Here is a 7,191-nt window from a genome sequence, read left to right on the forward strand (position 1 = left end):
TTTTAATTGAAAAACAGACACTGACGCCAAAATAGTTTGATTAGCGTGAATGATCAGAGCCAAAATACGGTTGCAAATAATTTTGTTGATGTAAAATCAAGATCAATAATTTTATTTCAAAATATTTACAACTCCATTTTTTTTATGATATTTTACAGATTGTAATACGAGAAAAAACATACAATCCATAGTTTATTTAGCTTTGAGTTCATCTAATAAGTGAAGTTTTTCGAATGATTTTCTAAGAATTTTGGATTACACGCATTTATTAGCACACCCCAATATCTTATAGTTTTCAGTTTTACACAGCTGGCGTATATCAATTCGATATTGTTTTGTGGACTGTTTTGTTGTAATTTATAGAATTTCGTAGTTCCTTGCTAAAGGTATGATAAGTGGTGATTTGGCAGGTGCTGATATCAATTGGAAATTTCAAAATTCTATGGACCATGATACTGAACCCGGAAAATAATATCGATCCAATATTTTAGATTATACATTTCCAAGATGTTTAGAATTTTATGGGCTCTCTTCAGTTAAGGAATTAGAAGGCATTTGTGGAATGTCTTTTTGTCCCCTTTTTAATACCTTCGATGGACAATGTGACCAACATACATTCATCATGTTATATAATATTTGATCGGTAATACTAGCAACACTTTTAATGGCAAAAATTTATTTTGCATTTTACAAACAGAAAATAGGTTTGGAAAAGTATTTCTCAAAAAAGTATTTAAATGCAAGATAAAAACAGGTATTTTTTATTTTGTATTTACATTTTAAATGCAAGTATTTCAAATAAATCATATATCTGGATAATATCAATATCAATTTTTTGATAAATTCTTTTATTTTCATTGTAAACGGGAGTGGCTTGTTTAATTCTAAAGTACAATTTTTGATTACTGCCGACTAAGAATGTGTTAAAAAGTGTTATTGTTTCCTTATCTCTGAAATTTTGCATGCCGAAAAGTCTAAATAATTCAGGAAGGTAGAGAGGATTTTTAAAAGTTACAGAAAAAATACAAAATTTATTTTGTATATTTCTCGATTTTAAATTTTGTTCAGCTAGGGGTTACAGATCACCTACAAAAAATAGTTTTTAATTTACACCTGTGAAATCAAGCGACGGAAAATCTAAAATATATAAAACAACGACTTATCGAACTGAAGCTACGCCGTGGGCTCAGTTTAACAAGTCGATATCCTTATTAGAAAAGGACATTATGGAACATTATTGAATCACAGATAGGATTCACCATGCTGTCTGCACTTATTTAGCGAACGCTATTTCAAAGTAGCAGTCAGAACTGTTAACGGCGTGCTGAGGAGATTCAATAAGACAAAATACTAACCTTTTAGATGGGTCGTAATTTTAAATCTTTAGCTTATTGCATTATAGAAAATTCTGCATTTACCCTTTGAGTGCATTTGAATGCAGAGTGATAATAATTTATGATTTAATTAATTCGTGCCGACCTTTTAAATGGAAACAATAACTAAATGTTCTGGACTAGAGGAAGAAATAGAAGGTAGGAACCTACCTAATAAGTTAATAGAACAAATGTACTAGACTGATTGTGAGTAATCCATTATTAAAGCATTGTTGCCAACAATGTAGATATATATTGTAAATTGCACATTGTAGCATTGGTCAGTCGGTTAAACTAGTTTTAACTTCAACTGCTCAGTAAATCTTATAAATACCTGGTTTCACTGTCCAAATTGAACGTGCAATTTACATAGGTCTGCGGTGGTGAACAGGAGCCACATTTACCCCTGGCTTACATTTATTCCGCATACCAACATCCCTTAGAAACGGTTCACCTGAATAAACAATTCCTTTCATTTATCAAGTTAGAATAAAATATTTGCGTTGCAAGACATGCTTTGTGCTTCCCCGAAAATGAGTTTGCATACACTACTGTAGTGGAGACAATACATACTACTGCTGTTCCTGTTTCATTAAAACAAATTAATCAAGAAACAACAATCAACCTCTTTAGTATAGTTAGTAACTTTAGTCAAATTAAAGCAAGACAATAAATTTAAATTTTTGAGAGAATACATTCAACAAACGGGAACAAACCACCAAACACACAATAGAGCAGCTTTTGGACTACAAAAGGCGTACCTACAAATTCACATGAAATAGACTTAAAAATAATAATTAACATCTTAAATCCACCATCATACTAATCGTTGACAATAACGCAGTCAAATTCACAATCATGAATATAAGACTAAAGCTCAAAGAGCCCTTACATTAACTAAATATATTCTCATTAGTACATCAATTAAGTAAATCTCTGTTCAGATGTTAGTTCTTTGAAGAGAAAATAAGAGGTGAAAAAACTTTGTGAAGCTACAAAACATACACAATAAGTTCTCTGATGGAATATAGTAAAAATTGCTATAAAAGTAACAACTTTCTGTACGGGCTCCTTTCCATTTCACTAACTATACAGATGACGTGGAGACTGGTGAAACCATATGTAGAAACTTATCAAAAAAAAAACTTGGGTGTTTCATTCCCACCAGCCACTAATGCTGATTGGCGGGCAGTCCCTCCAGACTAAGTCAAAAGGTAGGGCGGAAGGCCCACTTCAATTTCCTTTTAGGAATCGTGGGAATGGTTGGATGGTAGTTCGGGTGAGAAAGATGAGACGGACGAAATCAAGACAGAAGAGAATGAAAGAGTATCTATGGAATATTACTGACCCAGAATTTGCCTAAATGATCCACAGAAACCACAGAAAAACTTGGACAAAGGCAGACGAACCCGGAATCGAATCGGTGTCCTCTCGAATGCTAATAATATGATATAAACCTGCAGGTCATGCGGCTCGGTGAAACTCATTGACTAATTTACTTGCTGCCTTTAAACAGCGTTTCCCGGGAACTGTCTAAAGATTGCTAAATTGATCCACCGTGATCCGAGGTCCAAATCACGATCCAGGTCTAATAGAGAACCACCAACTGAATTCTATTAATTTGAAGATTTTTACAAAAAAAATTGAAACTTTTCAAACAAAACATTATTTTCAATATTCTTTGTTAGAAAAATTCCTGAACTGTTGCAAAAACCTCAGGAAATATGCCATTCATTTACATAAAACATTTAGTTAATATATGTAGATACTGTGCCCGGTAAAATAAATTTGAAGTTACCCTGTGGTAAACATCGAACTCTTAATAATGAGTTTGAAGGTTTTTTCTTTCATATTAGTTCATTAAACTATGAAAACGAAAGCATTTATCTTTAGTTAAAGACTAATTCGACAGATATATATGCAATATATCGTACGGAATATGAGATCTCACCGAATTATTTCAGGCATCTATTTTCTTTTCATCTAAATGAATAGAATTATATCGAGCTCGGAACTGCTGAAATAAAACTGAAGCGTTCTGGCATTGCTCCAATTTCGTTGGAATCGGGAAGCACAATTACCGTTATAGGCAAAAGTTGTCCGACTATACGCTTTCTGTCGAAAGCCTTTTTGTTTTCACACTCCAGCTTTGCTCTTTAAGGACTAATTTCGGTGCTAAACCTTGAGCAACTAGACGAGCCATTTTGTTTTCTGTTTGCATTTGCAATATGTGAATTCAATTGAAACTTAACGAACAACGTGGCAAAATTCGTTCGCTTTAATGTTTCAAAATAGGTGCTTCCTATGTTAACCGAAGTAAAAGGCAGAACATAATGCATACAAAGAAAAAAAATTAAAAGTACCTACACGTTACCTTTCCGCAAACGTTTCAGAAAAATCATACGATCCCATTTCAGGAAATATAAATGTGCATTAGTTACACACTAATTGTAAAAATTTAAAATAAGTAAAGCAAAAACTACCGAAAAGCAAGCGAAAGGATGCAAACATTGTCCTTAAGAGCCCTATACAAAAAATTTTCAGTTTCTCTCCAGTCTCTCAGAGTCTTTCAGCGGCTCTCACAGTCTTTCATAGTCTCTCAGTTATTGCCTAGGTGTTTTTATGGATCTCTCACAGCCTCTGTATGAGAGACTTGAACGATAAAATTGTTAATTCAGAGATTCGAGTCTCTCAATAGAGAATAGAACTGAAAAAACGAGAAACTCGAGTCTCTCGTAGAAAGACTGGGATCTCTGAAATATGTTGAACTTAATATGAAGATTTGAAAAACTTTGGCGGTTTTAACCATGTCTATCGAGACACTACTTATTGAGAGATTCTAGTCTCTCGTTCAGAGATTCGAGTCTCTCGTTCAGAAACTGGATACGAAATGAGGATCTCTCTATGAGCGACTAGAGTCTCTCGTTCAGAGACGATAAACAGTTTTTTTGACAGTCTCTCTCAGCGACACGAGAAACTCGATGAGAGACGAAGACTCGAGTCTCGCTTTCAGAGACTCTGAGAGACTGAACATTTTTATCTCGGAAGTATATAAGTATATGCTATAGACAGTAGGCATATTATAGTAAAATTATATTGGTATTTTATAAAACGTCGATGCTCTTAGAAAATGACTTGACAAATTGTAAAACGTAATGCTGACTATAAGTCTTGCTAAATAAGACGCATTATAAAATAACCGAAAATTTAAAAAAGGAAATATAACGTAATCTACTATAACTCAAGCGAACTTTACATACTTAGTGAAGAATCTCTTTGAGTGATTTTTGTTTAAAGCCATAAAAAAATAAAATATCACCCCAATGTTACTGTTAAGTTAGGTTAGGTTGGTTGCTTTTTTAAATTTTGGATTTTTCTTATCTACCCCTTGCGCCTTCTGGAAGGGCTTGTTTAATATTCTGCAAGGTAGTTTAAGTAGACGTAAATAACGTTTTTGTTGCTACTTTTATTTAAATAAATTGCAAGCATGTCTTTTTCAAACGTCGAAAATACTATTAAGTATTGTTAAAACTAATACCAAAACATACGGGTAGACGTTTATGATACAAATATTAACAACAAATATTATCGAAATATTATATTTAGTGGATATTTTATATGATAGGGTTACAATGAGTGAAAATTAAAGTAACAGACTGGTAATTTTCTGATTAACATATTCACATATCCAACGGTACCAAGGGAATAAAATATTTAGATTGACAAAATGTAATGAAAATTTTATACTTTGAAAGGCCTAAGTACATGCCGTAGGCAGTACGCATTGAAAAAGTAAAATTATATAGGCATTTAATAAAACGTCGATGCTTTTAGAAAATGACTTGGTAAATTGTAAAACGTATAAATACTGACAATAAGTGTTGCAAAATAGGACGCATTATAAAATAATTTAAAATTTGAATTAGCGCTTTACAAACATGAACGTACGGTTGCCAAAAGTTATCTAAGATACTTTGTTTCTAATTGTAATTGTAGAGTAACTTTGTAGAATTTTTGTTACGACATAGTAAGTACTTCTACTACCATTCTTTCAATAGATTTATGTCTGTGTTGAAGTAGGTACCAAAACCAATTAAATACAGTATTGAAAAATGTTAGCTCTCGTTCCTATGTAGGTATTCTTTACCTTTATATGCCGTAAAGGTGCTTTGCATTACTCCAAGAAAGTCAGGAGAATAAAACAGTTAATCTTTTTTCTTTGGAAAACGAATTGAAATGCAAAAAACCGAACGATTCGGTTTGGCAATAAGCCAGCCCTTTAAAGCCGCGAGCGCTTTAATGTTTCGTTAATTTGCCAGACACGTTTTATTTGTGTATGCACCTGAATCAGAACGGGGTTAAATTGGCAAACGGCAGAGCGCCAAGAGCTACCCTGCAATAACTAACAACACGCAGCGGAACGGTCTGAGAAAATTCGCCACATCGCACGGTGGGGCAAAATACCCCAAAGCTGGCCAAATTTAAAAATAAAAAGGTTTCTAAATGGTGATTATTTTCCTTTGTGGTTGCTCGGAAATACCCCGAATAGTAATAAATTAGCAATGGAAAGCTTGATTTCCTTTTACTAACCCTGCAATATTAGTTAAAATTTTATTTTTATTTTGCGTATTATTATCCTCTAAACTGTAGATTAGTTTCACGTGTTTAAGGATATATTAAAAATAGTAAGTAGTTTGTAATATACTAATCAGGCAAGTTTACATATAATATATGTATATATAGCAACTATAGATAAGTTGTGAAAATACGTTATGAGTTTTGGACATCCAGGAATTTCGTGTTCCAACAATGAAACCCGGGTAGCTCGAGAGCCTTCTTTCTGACAGGGACTGGAATTTGGAATTGTTCCTTATAATTGAAGAATTCCCATCAGCATGCGCATGTACTAAATTCGCGTTGATTACATCTCTACCCTTTGTATACACCTCCCTTCTTCGCTAAGACTAATTGGATGATATTAAAGAAATCTTCAGACCGTTCATTATCATAAGGCGTCAGTCCTAAGACTGGTTGAACACGCACCTCCACCCTTTCGTATACTGAGCTAATCTTCGCATTTCCCTAAAACTAGAATAACCCTCATCCTTAACTATTTGTTAACAATAATTTAATTGCGGTCTACCTCTACTTCTCTTAACTACTGTTTCTGCCTCTAATATGTTTATCATGCCTGAGAAGATGTCCTACCAATCTATTTAGCTTATTTTCTACGTCGCCAATGTTACTGGGAAGATGACCGAAAATTGATCATTTATGAGGAAGTTGTAACAAGACATGGATTGCTTCGGCCAAATACCCATTAGATGCAAGCTGCTTTAGTACGTTTCTTACTCATTCTGCTGCTGTGGCGAGATGTTCTACCGGCCTACACTGTGATGCAAAGTTAAGGTGACTAGACGGACAAGACAGTAGAAGATTGAACTTTATATTATTACACTACTTACTTCTCTCGGATTTGCTTACACGTTTCAAGAAAACCGCAGAAATGGTTGAACTACATACTAACTACTAGTTAATTAATGTTTAACAACGTCCTTATTAATTAAAGATTTCTACCTAATTATTAAATTGAACACACGGCACACTTAAGTACGTATTAGTATCTTACAAATACATAGTTAAGAGTAAGTAATAAGGTAAGAGTTGATAAACAATATTATATTATTATACGAGGGTGGATTGATAAGTTTCCGGCCTAACCAAGAGATGACGCCACTAGGCCTACCTTGAGGTGACATTCTATAGTACCATCCTTGGATAGCTTGTAGCTATAGTTTCAGCCCGATCTCCTTGCTAG

This window comes from Agrilus planipennis, unplaced genomic scaffold, assembly GCF_000699045.2.
Source record: "Agrilus planipennis isolate EAB-ADULT unplaced genomic scaffold, Apla_2.0 scaffold13, whole genome shotgun sequence".
Lineage (NCBI taxonomy): Eukaryota > Metazoa > Arthropoda > Insecta > Coleoptera > Buprestidae > Agrilus > Agrilus planipennis.